Raw genomic sequence first — 21,504 nt, forward strand, 5'->3', positions numbered from 1 at the left:
TCTCCGTCCAACAAAGCAAATCCAAAGGGAAAGACATAAGTAAAATCCATTGCTCCATGGTGAAAAAATAAATGAATGATGATTCATCCACTGTTCAACTATATACAAATAACAAATCAAGGGTCCATGAGCCCAACCATTGAAATGAAACCTACAAAAAAAACTACCTAACAAACAACTATCTACAAAAAGGTGGGGCATAGTCCAAGCACCCCAAATGAAAGAAAAACATAAATGAAACATAACACTAACTAACTATATACAATGGCGGCGGGCAAGTCCTATGGCTCACTTGCCGATTTCCTGGGCCAGGGCATCATCGAACTCCTGTTCTATGTCCAGGAGGCGGGATTATTCCATGGCCCCGAGGTTTCGCAGGGATAAAGCCATGTCCAACTCCAACTCCCTGCGAATTGCCTCAAGGCACTCGGCCCGCCTCAGCGCCCTGCGCATGGAGTTTTCTGCCGTGACCATAGTGAGCCATGCCTTTTCTGTCCGCCGCCGCTCCGCATCTATGTGCTGGCCCAACCACTGCCACACGGAAGACTCTCTCAATCCAGGGTCCTCAGCCCTCCGGCCGATGCCTGCCCCTCTGATGTTGATGGCCCCGAGCCATCATCGCTCCCACCTTGAGCATGCTGCTGCTGTGCCTGTGCCCTGCCTCTTGATGCCTGCATATCCTCCTCCTGCTGAGGTGTGGTTGTTGGTGTGGCCAACCCTGCTGGACCTCTGACTCCCGACTGTGGCATGGATGTGTCCTCCACCAGCCTGGCCGCTGGGCAGAGGCATCTCCACAGGGTGCCCAGGTGATACATGGGCCGGAAGATGGCACGGACGACGACTGGCGCATAGGGGGTTCAGGTGAGGAGGGGGTCGGTATAAGGTCCAGCACACGGAGGAATCCAGCACTGGTGACCCGTCCTAGTAGGTCGACGCAGTCAAAGAGGCATCCAAGATAATCTGCAGTGTCTCAACAAAAACACTGCAGGTCATCCTGCATGCCCCGTTGACACTACACTATCCCAGCCAGGACAGGTTCAACACCGTCCCGGATTGACACATCCGTAGGGAGAGGAAGGCCAGTTGTTGTGCGCTCATCCCCTCCCTGAAAATGGGTCTGGACGTAGGCATCCCTGCTGATGCGGGATGATGCCGTCACAGGATCGGGGACAGGATTACACACAGGCACCTCCGCGGTGGCCTGTGCTTCCTCGTATCCCTGCCCCTGGACTGCACCACCAGCACCAGTGGAATCCCCCCTCCAGACCCTGTGTGTGTCTCTTCCACGGCCTCCTCCTCAACCAAAACCCCCACCAACCTGGATGACTCCGTGCCATCTTCCTCCATTAGACCCTGTGGGGTCTCAGCTGCCCCTTCTGCTGCCGAGGAGTCCACCTCCAACCTGCCCTTCTTGGACCTACCCTCGGCAGCTGCGGCCACGGACGCGGCACCAGACTCCTCACTCCCCGACGGATGACAACAATGGGAGGAGGGCCGGGCCTTGCGTCTCCGGCTGGCGGTGCGATCCCTGCCGTTTTTCTCCACAGCATCGTCTCCGCCCTCTTCATCAGTTGACGCTGCAGACAGTGAGAGATAGAACACAGGCATCAGGGCACTGTACAATGGTCTGATCCCACATGACTGTTGTACATGAGTGGCAGTGTCAAACTTCAGACATGGCATCACACTCCCCAACACACATGTCATTTGACCTCACACACATGAGCACATCAACAGGAATGTTGCACGAGGCAGCACCATCCATACGCAAACAACAGCATGAGCAACCGAAGGTGAGCCTCACCTCACATGCAACAAGGGGAATGCAGAACACATGCGCACATGCCACCAGACCTACATACATCTGACCATCTCCACCACCTGTCGCAGTGATATGATTGCCATCCATGTCACATCTGGCAATCAGCCTCCTACATGTCAGTGCCACATGCATCCATGGTGTATCACAGTTGCACACTTGTAAAATAAACACACATGCACATGTACATAGTGCAGATACATGCAGGTGGAACCACCATCCATGTGTGACACCACAACCATGCCACTGTACATACACAGAAATGTAAAAATGTGTGCACCCACACCTGCATTTGGCCAGCATGCTTACCAACACATACACCATCGATGTGTCTCACACATGAGAGGACTCACATGCGGCAGGATCATTTCCCTGTACATACACATGCATACATGGCCCTATAAAGACATGTGTACAACCTGCACACTCCTGCCACACCTCAACATGCACAACGTCCAATCAGTAGGCATGTACACTTACCGCTCGACTCCAGACGGGTCTGCCTCTCAAGGACATGGAGGTGGAGCGCTGGGCGAATACGTTCCAGGACCCTCATCTGGTTGTTGGTTAGGCGGACCCGGCACCCCTTGGCATCCGCTGCCTTCAAGAGGCGCCAGGCCTTGTTGAGGGTCCTGGACCTGAAGTCCTCCCAGCGCTTCCGGACGTGTTGAATGTGGCGGACTGCCACCCCCTCCACGTTGATGGCAGTTACAATGTCCATCCAGATCCTCTTTCATCCTTCTTTGTCGGCGTGCAAACTTCCAAAGAGGGCATCATACGCGCAAACTTCCAAAGAGGGCATCATACTGCCCCAGGACTCGCTCCACCAGGATACTAACTTCACTGGCACTGAAGCTGGTAGCCCTCTGCCTCTCTGGCTGGGTTTGCCAGTGGTGCCAGATGATGTTGTGTCCGACATGGCAACCCCAGAGGCAGGTGTGGATGGGCAACTGGGTCCTGGGGCTGGGCTGTGGAGTGATGGCAGGGGTGGTCACAGCAACTGCACCCCTGCAGATGGCTGACGTGCAGGCACCAAACAGCAGGGTACGTGGGCCGCAGGCAGGCAGCAGCAGATGGCAGGTGGGAGCGTGATCTGGGCTCTGGGGGGCAGGAAAATGGCCTTCTGGGCAGGAGCTTGGTCTTCCGTGTGTTGTTGCGTGGCTTGCTTGATATGGAGTGATTTGGCACGTGAAAAAACTGCACATCTGCGTCAAATTCGAGGAAAGGTCCTTAGCGCGTAAGCACGTCTGTGACGTGACGCGCAAGGGCGTTTCCCTCAACACAGGTGTATGTTGATTGTACACGTGCTAAAACTGCACGTCCGGGTGTCACTGCGTGCAATTGGAGGAAAGGGCCTTAGCGCGTACACGCGTAAGTGACGTTGCACGTGTGGGCTGTCTTAAAAGGTACATGTAGGAAGCTATTTTCTTGTACGTGCTTTTTGTGGAGAGAGAGTGGGTGATTCTTGTACTTCTTGTCGGTTCACACGCGATAACTTCACAACGGTTACAGTTCGTACTCCCTGTTTACTCAGACAGCGTTCAATTCTTCTTTTGGCGAGGGTGTTGCCAACACGCACACATGCGTCTTTTTCACGTTCTTTTTCCAGGCAGACGGTGAGTGGCGCACGTATTTTCCAACTGTGGTTGCCCCTGTGTGTCATGTACCCATTCAGAGGTCATTGTAGGCTGCGTGTACCACGCGTACGCTTATGTTTGTGTTTCTGGGTGGCACAGCGTAGTGCGGGTTTAGTTTTCCACGCACATGGTCTACCAGGGGTTGCGTGCACATTACATATTATTTTTGGGGTGCCTGTGCGTTGCGTGACCCGTCATCTTCCCCCAGGGTCACAGACAGCCTTGCTAGAGCACTAGGGTACGAATTCCATCTAGTACCTTACCCCTTTCACCCCAATTGCCCAGGACAATTGTTTACTGCAACTCCCATACGCACAACATCAGCGCCATGGTTGGGAGGCGATCAAGCAGTAAGGGAGGCAAAGGTGGCCGACCTCAAAGAGGTGGGCGTGGTAGGGGACGTGACCAGGATGTGCAGGGTGGCCCAAGAGGCCAGTGTGTGGAGGATCAATCAGGGACACCTATGACCCCCCGCCCCAATGGTTCGGGGAGATGTAGCTGACACCATCCCAGCTCAGCCCTTGTTAAACCGGCCCATATTGTTAACAGAACCGGCACAGGATGACTCCCAGGCTGACTTCTGTGTCACCAAGTCTATGCCACGTGTGGCGGTGAAAGTTGCTATCAACAGGCCACGTGGATCTGGGGCAGCAATGTCATCTGCTGCCCCAAGTAGCCAGGGTGAGGAGGCTGCAGGGGCAGCTGCAGCTCAATCGACCACAGCTCAGTGTCGGTCCAAGTCCATCACACCGAGGTTGGTCCTGCCAACATCACCCAGCAGCCAATGCCTGCAGTGAGACCTTTGGTCATCATGCCTTTGACAACTTCCAGTGCCCAGTCCACCTGCGCTTCTGCCCCTACCAACCAGAGCGGTGTAAGCCACTCAGGGTCCGCACCACCTTACAGGAGGAAGAAGGGTGCTCTTGCGGTACAGGCTGGGACCCCAGACACGGCTACCCACTCCGGCACGTCAAGGAAGCCTAGTTTCAATGATGCAGAACTAGATGCACTTGTGGGCTATGTGTCGGCCCATGGCCGCAAATTGGTGGTGACTGCAGGGTGCAAGACTACAACTGCTTAACGTAGGGCCCACTGGCAGACCATCACGGACCACATTAGTTCCCTTGGATTTGTGAAGCGCACAGCTGATGATTGCTCTAAGCGCTGGAATGACCTGAAACGCAGAGCAAAGAACAAGCTGGCTTCAAATCATGCCTTTACTCTGGTGACTGGCGGTGGGTCTCCACCAGAGGAGGAACAACTCACTGAACATGAGTCTGTTGCTGGAACATTCTTCACAGAGGATCAGATACTAGGCGTGGGAGACCTACCAGATCTTGAAGCAATGTCCGGTGAGTGACCATGCATGTGTGTGCAATCCATGTGTATGTTGCTTGGGTGATGTGTTCTGATTGAGTGCCAGGTGAGGCTGTCTAGTCATGCCTGCTATGGGTCACCCATGTGGTCCCTCAAAACCATTCTCCGGCCTTGTGTTTCCGTTTCACAGTATCCCTTCTGACCACAGTTCACTTTTTGCACATGATTAATCCACTTGGCCTTCACCTGTCCTCTTGTGACAACATTGCTCATACTGTTTTCCTCTTCCTTCAGCCTGATTGATAAATGTTTAGCATATTTACCAGACATTTTTTTGGCCTACTGTCCCTAATGTGACATACTTCTGTCATAGATTACACCGCACAATGGCCCACATTTCTTGACTTATTAGGGGAAAGACTTCAACATTCAGGCTGATTGAGTAATATGCACCTACACATGGCCTGCACACAATCATTTTGGGGCCCTGTTTGAATGTTGAACATGACAATTGTATCCTCTCATGTCGAAGTGTATCCATGTGCCTGCCATCACTGCATCAATGAACACTGGCTTTGTTGCAGCGTGTGGCACATGCGTGTTTTCTCACTCTTTTTTACATGTTTTATTTCATGATGTCCATCTCACATGAATGGGTGACAGTACTGATTTGCTACCATCTGGGTGTTCTTGTCAAATCTGCCATGGCTATGGTACGTGCCGTCTGTGTGCTGGCATGTGTCATGTATGTGGATTGTCCATGCCACTCACAGGCTAATGTTTGATGCCAGTGCGATCCAGTATGCAGCACATGTGTTGGTTTTCCATCTTGCAGTCATAAGTGTGCGCTTTTTGCCTCCCCTTCCAACTCATTGACAGTGCATGCATGCCAGAGTTATTGTCATGTGGGACATGTGTCATTTATGTACTGGATCTCTGCCTCATCATGCCTATGTGTGTGTACTATGGTGCTCATGCCTGTTTCCATTTGTTATCTTTCATGTTTTTGCATATCACCTTGCCCCAACCAGGTGTGGTGCCTGCCAACGCGGTGGCCGTGTACCACCAGGCAATACTGTGTGGGAGAACTCTATGTACAGTATTGCAGCACAACAGGGAGCATCGTGTGAAATGATGGCTCAGGCAATGGATAGGGTGGCCACTTCCATTCTCCCCCCTGAAAGGCATGTGGAGCTCCAGCAGCAGGCAACAGAGTCCATTTGCCACTCACACAGGGAGGACATGTTGGCGTCCGACAGGGACCGGTGGGCGGGACTGGAGACTCTGCGCACAGCCATATCTGTAGAGTCACAGGCCCACAGGGAAGCCCTCAGGTTAGAACACAGGTCCCTCAGAGATACTCTGGGTGAACTTGAGGTGTCCCGGAGTACAAGGGCAGAACAGCAGCTGGAGCAGCTTTTATTTTATTTTTTTATTTTATTCAGATTTGTAGAGCGCACGTCAGCCCGGGGGCATCGTGGCGCTTGTTACAGACAATATCTTAGTTACATAGGATACAATATTTACATACACATCAAATATTTACAGTAGACAAAGACATATATACAAGTTAGCAATGCAGTATATTTACATGGATTCCTGAGGGTTGCCTATTATTTTGCCAGGAAAGAGGTTTTCAGTTTCCTGCGAAAGATCGGGAGTGAGTTTTCCGCTCTAATGTCTGCAGGAAGGGCGTTCCAGGTCTTGGCTGCAATGTAGGGGAAACTAAGACCTCCGGCTTTGGCTTTTTTGATGCGTGGGATGTAGAGGAGGTTGGAGTATGGCGTCTTGGTGGGGCGGGATGAGGATGGTTTGAGGATGGTCTCTGATAGATAGGGTGGGGCAGCGAGAGAGAGTCATTTGTGTGTGAGGGTGAGTATTTTGAGAGTGATCCGTTCCTTGACCGGGAGCCATTGGGCTGAGTGTCTGGCAAGGGAGATATGCTCTCTTCTTGGGATGCTGAGAGCGGCCCGGAGCGCATTTTTCTGCGTTACTTGAAGTCTGTATAGGTTTTTGGCTGATGTGCCTGCTACGAGGGCATTGCAGTAGTCCAATTTGGCTCCAATGGTTGCCCTCGCTATAGAGAGGCAGTTGGGTTTAGAGAGGTAGGGCTTGATGACGTTTATGAGTTTGGTGGTGTGTGCGGATGAGGACGTGATTGCGCTGACTTGTCTGGTCATCGATAGTGACGAGTCAAGGTATACTCCCAGGGTCTTTACAGCTGTGGATACGGGGATGATGGAGTTGTCAATGGAGAAGTTAGCGTACAGTTTGTCAAGTTTGTATAGGATATTCTGTTGACCTAATATCATGATTTCCGTCTTGTCTCCATTGAGGCAGAGGCCATTAACTGCCATCCAAGCCTTGATGACGGAGTAGATTGTGTGGAGTGCCTTGGCGTCTTCGTTGTATGATCCTGAAAGGGGTAGAAGTACTTGTGTGTCGTCCGCGTAGTTCGTGTATGTGATACCGTATGAGTCAAGTTTGTCAAAGAGGGGCTTGGTGAACAGGTTATAGAGTGTGGGTGCAGTGCATGATCCTTGAGGGACCCCGCAGTGGATTGTAGTGGGAGTGGCGTTGGCGATGTCCGAGAAGACTTTTATGGCTCTTCCCTCTAGGAAGGAGGTGACCCAGAGAGCTGATTCTTTAGAGAAATTGGCTGAGTGTGTGAGGTGTGCTGTGAGAGTCTTGTGGTCAACAAGATCGAAAGCGGCTGAGAGATCTAGAAGGAGCAGAAGAGCAGGCTTGACTTTGTCCATGATTTGGGTGATCTGGCTCTTCATATCCACCAGGGCTGTTTCTGTGCCATGTCCTTTCCGGAAGCCTGATTGCCTAGTCCCGAGGATGGAGTGGGTTTCCAGAAAGTGTTGGATTTGGCAGTGTGTGGCTTTGTCCAATAGTTTCAGGAGGAATGGCACTGTGGTTATTGGTCTGTAGTTGTTGGGTTGTGAGGGGCCGAGAGTAGGTTTTTTTAGGGGAGGCTGGACCCAGGCCTCTTTGAGGTTGGCTTGGATGATGCCTGTTTTAAAAGAGGCATTGATGATTGCCGTAAAGAGCGGAGCAAAGCAGTCCGCGCAGTCTTTGATGAGTTTTGGAGGGCAGATGCCACCTTTACAGGGCGAGGGTTTGAGATTTTTTAGTAGGTTGATCACCTCTGATTCGGTGATGTCCCTGAAGGAGAAGTCAGGTATGGCGGGCTTGGACGAGGTGGGTGGGGCGTTGGTAGGCTGGTTTCTGTCTATTGAGGAAGTGTTTTGCAGTGGTCTTTCATTTTCTTTTGGAGAAGGTCAATTTTATGTAGCATGGCAGCTTGAATGCTGGTACACCAAGCTTCATCTTTGATTATTTCATCTGATGTATTGGAGGGGGGAGATGAGCTCGTTGAATATGGCGAAGATATCTTTAGAGTGTGATTTGGCATTAGAGATTTGTGTGTTGAAAGCGTTGGCTTTGGCATTGGTGATGGCTATTTTGTATTGGTGGGAGATTGAATTGAATTTGCTTTTGGGGCTGTTGCATGGGTCAGATTGCCAGTTTTTTTAGAGCTGCTCTTTTGTGGGATTGCATTAAGTGCAGTTCTTCAGTGAACCAGGAGTTGGAGTGTAGTGATTTCTTCTCTTTCTTCCATTCAAGTGGTGCTATTTCATTGATGGCTTTGGTGATGACATCTTTGTAGATGTCTGCTAGGATATTGGGATCATTACCGAATGGGGGAGCTAACTCAGGGGTATTGAGGTATGGGTGCAGGTTATCCTCTGTGAGTTTTTTTGAGCTTCTGACTTGTGCAGCGATAGCACGGGTCAGGGTTTTGTGGTTTTTGGTGATAGGAATAGAGAACTCGATGCAGTTGTGGTCAGTCCAAGGCAGTGTGGAGTTAGAGGTGATAGTGGAGAGGCAATTATGGTCTGCAATCCAATCAAGAATGCGGCCTTTGGTGTGAGTAGGGCTTTCTACTTTTTGGGTGAAGTCCAGGTCATTAAGTTCCTTAGTGAGGGTGACTGCAGATTTATCCTTAGTATCGTTGAATCCCAGATTGAGGTCTCCTAGTAGAAGGGTTTTTGTGGAACTTTTGATATTATTGCTGAGAATGTGGATGATGTTTTCCTGAGAGTCTAGGGTGAGGCCTGGAGGGTGGTATAGTAGGTGAATATTGATGGTGCTGTTGGGTGATAGTGTGAGTTTCGCCGATAAGAGGTCAGAGTTGCTGGTCGAGGAGTGACTGACAGGTCGGAGCTGGAGGTTCTCCTTGTAGATGAGGGCTACTCCGCCTCCTGCTCGTTCAGGTCTGTCTTGTCTGAGTATGGTGAAGCCTGGTGGTAGTACAAGTGCAACGGCGGGGCCTGATGCTTCATGTAACCATGCTTCAGTGATGGCTAATAGGTCAATGTTATTGTTGGTTAAGAGGTCATGGATACCTGATGCATGAGCCGGGAGGGAGCGGACATTGAGGAGGGCACATTTGATGTGGGATGTGTGTGGTTTATTAGAGTTGGTGCGAGTGGTGGTCGTGACAGATATTTTATGTGAGGTATTATTGTGGGCTGTGATGTGGTTAGTGGGTGGAAGTCTGTGGAGGAGTGGGTGACCCATGCGGGGGCTGTGTTTGGGGGTGGTGCGGGAACTCAGTCTATAGTTTCTGTGTTCAGTGGGAGGGGGTTTAGTGCAGAGTTCTTTGGTCTGAGTGTGGGCTCTAAGTCTTTCTCGTCTAAGCATAATTACGACACAGGGTGTGTGGGGTGGCTGAGTATGTGGGGTATCCGGGGTAGCGAGGTGCTTGGTGGTGGGGCGTGTGTTGAATGGTGTGGGAGTGAGGGGATGGATATGTGTATATAGTTGGAGAGCAGTGAGTGTTGCGAGGAGAGTGAGCAGCGTGGTGGCGACGAGCTTGCAGGACGCTATGTGCATGATTGTATGCTAGGATGGGCTGTGTGTGGAGGAGGGCACAGTAGGTGGGGTGGACCTAGCCTAGGGTAGGCAGGAGTGGACGGTTCAGAGTGGGCTGAAAAGCATCCTAGATGCTAGGTGCAGATGAGCGACTATAAGGCATAATATGAGTCAAGTGTGGTCTGATAGTGACCATAAGGCACAACACACTTCAAAATGTGGTCTGTTAGCGACCATAAGGCACAACACAATTCACAAGGTAGTCTGTTAGTGACACGTACACTCTCAGCTGAGCCCCAGGCAACCCGTCAGGAGATCCGGGCATCACGCAAGGCCATGCAGGCAGAAATGCGTGCTACCCATGAGGTGCTGCATGGGGATCTCTGTACCATCATCCTGCAGAACCAAACCTTTCACACCCGCATGCTTGCTGCCATGGAGGAGCATGCCAAGGCTTTGCATGGTCTTCCTCCCTATCACGTCCATCTTCTGATGTACCACCAGAGGGTGATGACAGCGACGGCAGTTTGCCCACTGTAGCATAGCCTTGCAGGCCATGAGCCCATGGAGGTATTTTATTTTTCTCAACATCCACGCATGAGGGTGTTGGGGTGCACCCTGTACCTCGTACCTCCTGGGTGGCCTCCACCCCCGGTCCACACATGGCCATTTTTGATTTTTTCTTTTTTTTTAAATCTATATTTCTTTTTACAGTGTGTTGCTTTGTGTGGCTCCCGCAGGCATCCACGGTGTATTCCAGCTGGGCGCATGCAGGCTTGTCCTGTCTTTGGGTTAGATGCTTGGGTTCCTGACACACACACCCCTCCTGCTTCCCCTTTCCATGTGCTTGGAAAGGGTGTGACCAAGTGACAGTAACTTACACAGTGACATTGGGCTCCCATAAGTTGTGTGGACAGTCTGTAGTCAAAACTGTGTATACATCCCTAGTGGGTATTGTTGTTGAAATCTCCACTGCATGATGGATTTATGTATGGTTCTACATCCATGACTTTTTCCTTTTATACATGTACCTTCATCATGTCTTAACAAGCCTGTCTACTTTGCAGATGCAGTTCATGTTGTATGCATTACACTGAAACATTTACCTACCACCAACACTCTGCAGTTGGAAGGGGTCGATGTGCTGCCTTAGTGAGGTTGTGACACTTGCACTACTTTGATTTTTACATCTCATATATTGCCACTGTTTGCACATGTACTGATGTTTTCTCTTGCTGGTAAGTATTTATTCATGTGTGTTGTTTTTTTATTCATTATTGAGAGCAAATTGTCTGTGGCCTGTTTCCATTTGGGACAGTGCACTTTGTGACACTTGTGTCATGTGTTGTGCATTCATTTGGTTGCTTTCACTCTGCATGCCATGCCATGGTGTGTTGGGGAGGTGTTGGGTGACATGTCACTATTTTGATGTGGTATTTTGCAAGGGGGTAGTCCTTCATGCTGCATGAATTTGTGCCTTTTTGTGACACAGCATTGGGTGTCTTTGAGTAGCTAGGGATGCACACAATGTAGCACTTCCAGGTGAACAATCTCAGGCAGGTATGATTGTGACAGTTATCCGTCCCTTTTCTCATCATCATTGATTGTGAGCTGGTATGTGCCAGGCCTGTGTGCACTCTGCAGGGGTGGGATTTTAGGTGAAGTAATTTGCCACAAGCTGGGTCCGGGCTGCCTCACCATGTGCCCTTTCACCTCCCATGCGCAGCGGCCGTGCATGTGGTTGGGGTATTGGGGGCACCACCATGTCCACTGGCACACCCCGCCGGGTTGCAACGTTGTGCAGGACACATGCTGCCACTATGATCCTGCACACTACTGGGGGTGCATATAGCAGCTGCCCACCAGGGCAGTCAAGGGAGCGAAAGCGTGACTTCAGCACTCCGAATGTGCACTCCACTATGCCCCGGGTTGCAATATGGGCTGTGTTGTATCTTACCTCGGATGGTGTGGTGGGGTTCCGAATTGGCGTCATCATGTGGGTGCTCAGAGGGTAGGTACTGTCCCCTGGGGAGGTGGTGATGGGTATCATTATTAGGGTTGTGACATTACTCAGTATCTGGCATGCATGCATGTGCTGTGGCATTTATACTCACCAAGCAGCCATTTATCACCATGCCGCCCAGCTTCTAGGTCCCTGTTTAGGGTTGACATTCTGTAAATGAAACTATCCTGTCTGGACCCTGGATAGTTGGCATATACTGAGGTGATGATTCCCTTGGCATCACATACTACCTGGACGTTGATGGAATGCCAGTGCTTGCGGTTTCTATAGATGTGCTCAGTGGCCCTCGGTGGACGTAGAGCCACATGGGTGAAATCAATGGCACCTAGCACTTTGGGGAAGTGTGCCACCCTGTAAAATTGCTGGACAACAGCCTGCCTTTCTGCAGGTGTTCTGGGCATGTATATGTGCTTGCGGACTGAGGGGCGTGCAGTCATGATGGCCAACACCTAGTGTAGGCAGCGTGACTGTGTGGCCTGTGACACCCCCCCCACTATGGCACTTGTCCGCTGAAATGAACCAGTAGCCAAGAAGTGCAGTACATTGAGCACCTTTTCCAAGGGGCTCAGTGCTTGCGAGCACAGGGTGGGTGATGTGAGGTCATCCTCCCACACCCTCCCCAGGTCTAGTTTTATGTGTGGTGGAAACCTGTACCTCCCATACACCTGGTCATCAAGCATCCCAAAAAGGCTGGTCCTGGGTAAAAAAATGTGGGGCCTGGCTATCCTCCTCCTCCTGAGGTGTCCCACGACCGCTGCTGCGAGGAACGATATATTCACAGTGTTTCTGGATTAGCGCGTCTTTTTTGGCGCACGCGTTTCCCCTGTTCTATTCCATGAATACGTGTTGTTAGTGCGCGTGTGGGCGTTGCGAGCCTCCTGTACTTCCCCCGTAACGCCCACATTTTCACACGTTGTTCCCCATACTGTGTGTTACGCCCCGTGTTCCGCCCACTTTTCTTGTGTGCGCTTCACTATGTGCGCTTTCCCTGTGCACGTAGCCTCCACCGTTTAGTGACATGTGCACCCGCGTGCGCCACCCACGGATTTGGCGCACATCCCAGCTTTTACTAGCGCAGGGCATTCCATGAATCGATCAATGGCTGCGTGCGTGGCTTTGGCACGCGTGCGCTGTGAATTTCATGCTTGCGCTCCCCTTTTCGGCGCACTTTTATTCCATGATTTACCCCGTTGTACTCTATTTAAACAATGTTTAGCTTGTGGCCATCAACATACATGCAATATTAAGATGGTTGATGGCCAGCAATGACTATTGCAAGATCAATTGATTAGCGAATGCACCATGATGGGATTGTAGGATGAAAAGTAGCGTGGAAATGGAGTGGAAAAGGCCCCCTGTTTTGTACGGCGCAGGAGATATACAATGATTAGAATGATTTATGTTGATATATGAGGGTTAGCAAGATGAGTAGACTAGTGTGTGGACCATGAGGGCTTAAAGGTTGAAACATAAAGTGGAAATTAAGTGAATAGGGCTCTGTTTCCACGGCAACGGATATATACAAAGATTAGATTGATCTATGTTCTTACAACATGAGTAAATTGTTCTGAGTAGTTGTTTGTGACCACACATGTGAGCATTGAATCACGTTTCTGGCTATGACTCAGAGAACAATAGGGAGCATATTTACGCCACGCTTGTTCTCGAAACAAGATCAGATTGTCCAATCAGGTAAGAGAATAGATGCTTGAGACCCATTGCGCTCAAATCCTATTGCGTTATTACGCTGCAAAAGGCAGCAGGTCGCACTTTACTAGCAAAGTAATCAAATTAACATGATCCGATAATAAGGGACGCTGGCGGCCTTCATTGATTTCATGATACAATGTTTCCAAGTGCAGATGGATCACGTCACCAGCGGTTCTTATTTAAAGTTAATGAAACAGCTTGGTCGGGTTTTAGGGACCATCGCATGCAAGAAGGAGTCATGGATGTTAGCCTACAAGTGTAGATATTTTGAGAGTGGGATTTGGGTTTTTTTCCTATTTGCGTGAAGTGTTTTGCTATGATAAATAGCGATGATGTCATCACAGCACAAAAATGCATTTCAATCTCAAAATGGCGGCTTGGATGATGCGCAGAACACAGCGACAGGGTCTACTGGGATGATGAGCTGAAGACACCCATTGTTATGTAAGTAGCTAAGTGAAGAATGCATAAAGGAAAGCTGGGGCATTAATGATTAAGTATTGTTTTAACATCTGAATTACTGGTGTTGGCTTTTAGATATTTGATTGGACATTACATTGAATGCAGCGCTATTGAGAGTGTACTAGTGATAAGCTATATGAATATGTGAAATTAGGTTAAGCAGCACCCTCACCAACACAGGGGCTTTTTTGGTTAAGGGGAACTCCACGAGTTGGCTTTTAGGGGGATGACGACAAGCAGTTGCTGGTCTTTTTTGGCTTTTCAGGCAATGGGGGTCATTCCGAGGTTGGAGGTAAGGGTTAACGGTCACCGTTAATGGCAACGGTGACCGTTAACACTTACCACCATATTCCGAGTTCCCTTTTGCGGGTTGGCATTTAACGCCTGCTTTTAGCAGGAGTTAAAAATCCAACCCGCAAAGGGACCTTGGAGTAAATTACGGTGCCGTAATTTACTCCTTCCCCATTCCCATTGAGCCCATTGGGGGCAGGAATGGGGATGGGGAACCGGTATGGTGAATGGGGAATTACCGGTCCCTCCAACCTTGGAATGGACCAGTAATTACTCCATTCACCATGCCGGATTTCCATGGAGTAAATAGCTCCATGTTTGCTTACCATGGTGCTATTTACTCCATGGATAGCGCCAGCCTCGGAATGAGGCCCAATGTTTGGAGTGGATTGATCCCCCATGAGTAATAGAGTAAAGGTAACGTACTGACACATAGGAGAAGAGTTCAACGCTGCATAATTCCTAAAGGTAACACACTGGCAACCTTGTAGATATGAACCTCGGAGTACTTAGATCCTCAATGTATATATGTATGTTTGTAGGGTTGTACTTCTGTTGGAATGTGCTTATGAGTTAAGTACTTAGGTGGAAACGTGCCATTTGAACTGAGTAAGAAAGAAACCTACGTTCAGAACAACATGATATTTGGTGATTAAGAGATATTACCTAATTGTATGGGAGTGTGTTGAGCAAAGTGTGCATTTGTGTTTCTGTGGTGGGGCGCAAGGACCCAGCAGTGTGATTGCGCTTCTATCTGGGTGGCTAGGGAATATTTCGGGCATACTCATGCATGGGAAGGCTTTGGTTAGCTTGGTGGTGGCGACATGGCTGTGGTGGTGAAGGCAGGAATTAATGCACATTAGTTATAGAGAGGAGCACTGAAGGTCAAAGTGCTGAATCATTTCACAACTGTTACCCTGTTTTAATAATTATTCTCTGTATATTTTTCTTTTTCCTCTCACCCCCACCCATTTGCGGCCCGGCATTTGGTTCGTATTGTTTTATTACTTGTTGTAACACTTTTTTATGTGTGTGAAACTGTGTCGTGTGGTGTTTCTTTGCATTTGATTATTGATGGGCATGCAATATACAAAATATTATCTTCTTACATGATGGTGATGTAATCATATATATTTTATAAATCAAAACATTGTTTTTTGTTACAATATGGATTTGTTTGTTGCCACTGTACCCCTGAGGAAGACCTTGTTGAAGAGGTCGAAACACGTGTTGGCAAACCATTAAAGAACATTTGCGCAAAACACTGAATTTGTCCGCCTCTGTAAGTTATCATTTGGAACACATATGTTATGATAATAGGGTGTAGCGCAAGTGGTCTAGCACTTTGTTACCTTTATTAGGACGTGGTGTGCGTCACCCACAGGCTCGTGCAGAACTAACAACACAAGGAACCGAAACACATCCATCGAACACTGCAAATGAAGTTCACAACAGCAAATACTTTCAGGGAAGTCAAATAATGTAACTATAGCATTCATAGGCTCGTCCTTGAAGCTATTGTGCTCTAGCACCTTGAAGCATCTCTTGTGTGAGATGAAATTGCCAATAAAAGATCTCAGACCGCATAACCGGACAGAATCAAGGATTATGGCAAAGTACTACTTTATTCTTATTTAATAAAGCAGGGTACACTGACAAACATCGGACTAACGTTTGCACACACACAGACAAACTTGATTACCCTCAGGTCTCATACCCTAATATGCATCATTTATAACATCATCCTACGTGACAGACTATAAAACCTACTGGTGGAGGGATTGGTTAGGTGAACTTGCCTACTTATAGAAAGTATATGGTTGAGTACTTCATTGACGGTCTCTTATGTGTAAGACACATCTCGAACTACCTCTTAACATGTATAATACTGATTATAGCAGACAAAATGGCAGTGGATTGGTCTATGCAACATTGTATAGCAGGTTGCCCTATAGACCCACTGATTGGTTGGCATCCCAACCAACCATAGACCTTTGGCTCGGTTGACAGTATGTAAGGAAACCTAAACACAGAAGCTTTAGTCACGTCAGATTACTCCCCACTTTCCAAATTAGGTCATCATCTCTCATCAGTTTGACCATAAGCCAAAGGTGCCCGTCTGTGGTTGACCTTGCCGTCGCTCTCTGTTCTAGGACATTTGAGGGAGTATGAGGACATCATTTATCTTCAACTGCAGTGTAATGAATAGTTCTTGTTTTTGTCTTCTGCATCACGTATGGGGAGACCGCAAATTTGTCCATTTCAACCTCCGATTTACAGCTATTTGATTAAATTCAGCTGGGTGTTATTGTTTCCTTGGCCTATAGAGACTTGCTCACTCCATCTTGCATAAGCCTTATTCACTGTTAATTGTCCAATACTTGGCACTCACATGTTTTCATCTTCGTTAAATCTAAGAGAAATATGTCTCACGCTCATGATGTTCTCCATCTGCCTCCCTTTGTGCTCTGCAGTTATTTCTTGAAATAGCATCCTTGATTCTAGGTCAACATAGACTCATCTTTGTTTGCGCACAAAGCCATTTTTCAGCATATACTAACTCTTCAGCCCTGATTTGTTTCTGAGATAGTTAGAATGGATCTTCGCACAAGCCGGAGTCCATTTTCCAATCATGGTCATCCTAGCCACGTTATATATTTCTCTATAACAAGCTTCTATACATCTCATCTACCTTGCATTGCTGTTTATTTACACGTATTGATTCAGAAGTTAAGTCTTCTTCTTTTTACATACATGATTATCATTTCGTACATGCTTTTTCATATTGTTTCAGCATATTCTCATATATCTTCTTCATGACATCACTCGGCCCTTGTCATGTGTCACTCCGCGTTCCATTATGTCCTTTGGTGCGTGCAGACATCCATCCACTCTCTCAACATGAGGGTACATTCGATTTGGTTGTCTGAGTGCATAACATCTCTTATACACTCGATGTGGTATAGGGACAACACAGGAGGTCCCAGATGCAGCTCTTCTCCTGCTGTTCTAGTATGATGGTGGTGAGGGTGCGGGAGTTAGGGTACATGCGTCTGCCTGCTCCTCTACGCTATGGATTGACATTAGGTTATATCCCAATAATTATGGCATGCAGCGCTTGGGCTGTTTATGGGCAACTCCAGCTGCTCTCCACAGCATGAGGCTGAATGGCATATGTGTATAAGGTACTATCTTTTACTTACTGTGCAATGTTTGCTGGATGTGCGTGCTGGAGGTGTGCTATGATGGGTCTCATTTTCACCCCTCCGCAGTGGTATCTCTAGGGGTGGACATGATCTAACCCACACTAGATCCAGCACAGACATCAAACATCTTGAGATTCTAATGTGTGGAAGCACTGCATGCGAGATTGGCTGGTAGGAGCAGTAGAGGGAAAGTGCTGGTCAAGGCAATTTTGCTTGAGCACGTTCCTCTTCCGCCAGCACAAGCATGAGGCTGTTAGCCTCCAGCACACAGTGCCAGGTTTGCTCTCCAGTCGGGGGTGCCACCAGCCTCACCTACCAATCCCCTACCTCAAACAGGCCCACCTTTGTCCTTTCACCTCTGAAACTCTGAGCCGCAAGCCTGATATGTTAATGTGTTAGTGGTCTCGACGTCTGAGCTTACAATAAACTCAAGAACTCACCATTCCTGAATACTGTATTGCATGGACAAGGACCAGCACTTTAAGAGTGCTGCATGGGTGATGTGCACACTATAGAAGACACATAGCATAACATGGTCCTTTCTTGTGTTTATAACTCCAGACATGCTTGAAATGGGCCTGCCCAGGACAATCTGCCTTTTACTTGAAAGAGATTCAAATGGTCAAGGTTTGCACCCGGCACCGCCACCATCCTTTCTGAAGGGAAGCCTTGTGCTTGATCTTGTACCAAACCCTTGAGCCTTGTACCAAACTTGTACCTTGTACAAGTATCTTGTACCAAACCATCGGCCTTGTTGCTATCCAGGCTAGCTTTTGGAAGTAGATCTGACAAGTAGCCTCCCTCTCTGGACAGGGCACTGGTCAAATCTTCACATTAGATGTTTGATAATACATTTTCTGTAGCATGTTCTCCTATGAGAGTACGGAGGCCACCAAGTGTACCCGTGTGTCTGTATATGCAGTCCAATTACCGCCTACTATCGCCCCCTGATGTCAGAACTACCATCCAACTCCGAATCCTGTCACATTGTGACCGGGACGGGAGGGAATGAGTACCTTGCAGGTGTTCCAGCCTCATCCCTCATAACCCTCAAAGTAGTGCACATAGTATAACTCAGCACCAGTCGGTTTATCCTCCTCCTTGTTCAAGGAGAAACATTGGCTTCCAAAATCCGCCTGGATCCTCTTAAAAATGGCCAGCATTACAGTGGAAAATGGGGCCATCTCTGTGGAAAAGGGGCCATCTCTGTGGAAAGGAAGACATCTCTGTGGAAAAGGGGGACATCTCTGTGGAAAAGGGAGCCATCTCTATAGAAAGGGATACTTCTCTGTGGAAAGGGAGCCATCTCTCTAGAAAGGGATACATCTCTGTGGAAAGGGAGAGATCTCTGTGGAAAAGAGAGACATTTCTGTGGAAAAGGGAAACATTTGTATTTTGTATTTGTATTTTATTTATTTCTATAGCGCACCAGGCCCAGGGGCAACCGGGCGCTTAACTTAGTTACAACAAGATGAAAGCATTACAAGGCAATGTGACAGAGTATTACAGGAGAATTGACAGAATATACATTCAAGCGAGTATCGATAAGGCAGTGATTTACAGGGTAGTTAATAAGGGATGCAGAGTAGGTCAAAGTGCAAGTAGGGCAGTAAACTAGTGTTAGCTGTCTTGGACGGATAGCCAGGCTTTGGTAAGGTGTTTGAATTTCAGGAAGGAAGGTTCTGCTCTCTGTAGAAAAGGGAAACATCTCTGTGGAAAGGGAGACAACCCTGTGGAAAATGGGGCCATCTCTCAGGAAAAGGGAGCCATCTCTGTGGAAAAGGGAGCCATCCATGTGGAAAAGGGAGCCATCTCTGTGGAAAGGGAGACATCTCTGTGGAAAAGAGACATTTCTGTGGAAAAGGGAAACATCTCTGTAGAAAAGGGAAACATCTCTGTGGAAAGGGAGACATCTCTGTGGAAAAGGGGGCCATCTCTCGGGAAAAGGCAGCCATCTCTGTGGAAAAGGGAGCCATCCATGTGGAAAAGGGAGCCATCTCTGTGGAAAGGGAGACATCTCTGTGGAAAGGGAGACATCTCTGTAATTGTAATTGTTTATTTGTACAGCGCTTATAAACAAGTGAAGTGCTTCAAAGCACTTCAAGGCAGGAAAGGAGCAAGGGAATACAGTAGATATTTTAAGGCGTTGAGGTTCCCGAATGATCTAATAAAAAAGTAACTAGCGTACTAGGCCAGATGGCATTTCTCCTAGTGCAAGTGCATGCAATGTGTCAGGCGCAACAAATTAGGGAGAGGAGACAAAGGGGGACAAGACAGAATTTACTAGGCCTAGTAAATTCAGGTCATGCAAGTGTACAGACGGAAGTGCAATGGAGGGGGGAGGAGAACTAGTGCGCCCAGTCCAGCAGGGACAAGGGGTTAAGTGCAGAGAGGTTACCCCTCTCAAGGAATGTATGCTGAAATTGCAGAAGTGCTGAGCATAGTGCAGAGGCCCAAAGGCAAGTGCAAAGGCTGGTGGGGGAGCCTGGGACCTGTGAGCCTCTGGAGGTGAGCCAGGCGACCAGTCAGCAAAAGCTGAACAGAGTTAGGGGAGAGATGAAGGAGTGAGCATGGAGAGAAAGAGAGAGGAGTTTAGCAAGGGAGAAGGAGAGAGAAAGAGGAAGAGAAGAGGAAGGTCTTTTTTTTTTCTTTTTTTTATTGTGCACCAGTCCTGGAGGTACTGCAATACCAGGTTGATGCGTGGAGTCGACAGAGCAAGCTCCCATTCCATCTCCCTGTTCCAAAAATCAGAGAAGAGGAAGGTCTTAAGGAGTTTCCAGAACTTAAAGAGCTCCGGCTCAAGGCAGAGTGAGACAGGGAGACACCTACACAGGATAAGATGCACCCCAACTCTCTGCTTCGAAAAGTGGCTCACCCACGTTCCACTCTGTGGAAAAGGGAGTCATTTCTGTGGAAAAGGGAGACCTCTCTGTGGTAAAGGGCGACCTCTCTGTGGAAAGGGAGACATCTGTGTGGAAAAGGGAGCCATCTCTGTGGTAAAAGGAGACCTCTCTGTGGAAAAGGAGAGGCAGGCATCTCTGTGGAAAGGGAGACATCTCTGTGGAAAATGAGACATCTCTGTGGAAAGGGAGACATCGATGTGGAAAAGGGAGCCATCTCTGTGGAAAAGGAAACATCTCTGTGGTCAGCACAATTCCAGAAGCCCCACAATAGCGGGATTGGAATCCAAAATATCAGAGAAAGTGAAACCCAGAAAGGGTTGTCATTTGGAACAACACCCCACCAGAAAACTTCACAGTCCCAACACCCCTACAATTTGTTGAGGAAAAACCTGCAGACTCTACTGTTCAAATAGTTCCCCCAACCAGGGTGAAAGAACAAGTCTGAAATGAGGGACAGCCTCCCATCACCCATGCAGTCCAACGCATCAACGGCTTATTGTATGCAGAGTCCAGACTGCTTGTACAGTGCTTCACTGCCTCCCAACTAGGCTTTTACTTTATACAAACCTTAAAAAAGCTTAAGCCCGCCTCCTCAAGCACCCATCCATCGGTGGTGGGTGTTGCTTCTGGACTGCATAGACCCCATGTCCCAGACATTAGTGCCTTCTGACACCTGGCAGCCTAGTGAGCAACTGGACCTTGTGCACTAGGCAGGCTAGTGCCTGCCTTCCTTCGGCAGTCTTTGGAGATGTGCATTATGGTGGTTGCTGTGCACAGCTATGTATCACACATATTCCCTGCCTGTCATCACTCAGCTGCTTGGTATGCATGCATTGCTTAAATGCCCTCCCTGGAACAACCTGACAGTGCATTGAAAGTCATTAAATTAATTTTCTGAGGATCGTCACTTGGCGCATAGGGCGAACCCAGAGGGACAACTTTCCGCACGACAACCATATAGATCTAGAGGTGGCAAAGCGGTGATAGAGGAGCGGGACATGTCACCCCTTCAAGATGTGATATTGCCGTCCACAGGGGGAGATGGAGAATGGACGGTATAATAGTAAGCACTGAGAGAAGAGAGAGAGAAAGACAGAGAGAGTCTTGGATGTCAAATGCATATTTGAAGCTCAACCTCTCCAAGACCGAATTCCTACTCCTCACCAACAACACCAAACACCAAGACATACAGACCTGGCTATCAAGCATGAACCCTGAGGGTTTCACACCTGAGCTCACCTCCAACGCGAAG

General features: G+C 48.6%; 1 pseudogene; it reads right to left on the minus strand.

Moving 5' to 3' along the window:
* Nucleotides 1-20,004: 20,004 nt before the first annotated feature.
* LOC138468591 (U2 spliceosomal RNA) lies at nucleotides 20,005-20,123 on the minus strand (annotated as a pseudogene).
* Between the last annotated feature and the right edge of the window lie 1,381 nt (nucleotides 20,124-21,504).

The sequence above is a fragment of the Ambystoma mexicanum genome, chromosome 4q, assembly GCF_040938575.1.
Source record: "Ambystoma mexicanum isolate Mex_15411 chromosome 4q, UKY_AmexF1_1, whole genome shotgun sequence".
NCBI classification, from domain to species: domain Eukaryota; kingdom Metazoa; phylum Chordata; class Amphibia; order Caudata; family Ambystomatidae; genus Ambystoma; species Ambystoma mexicanum.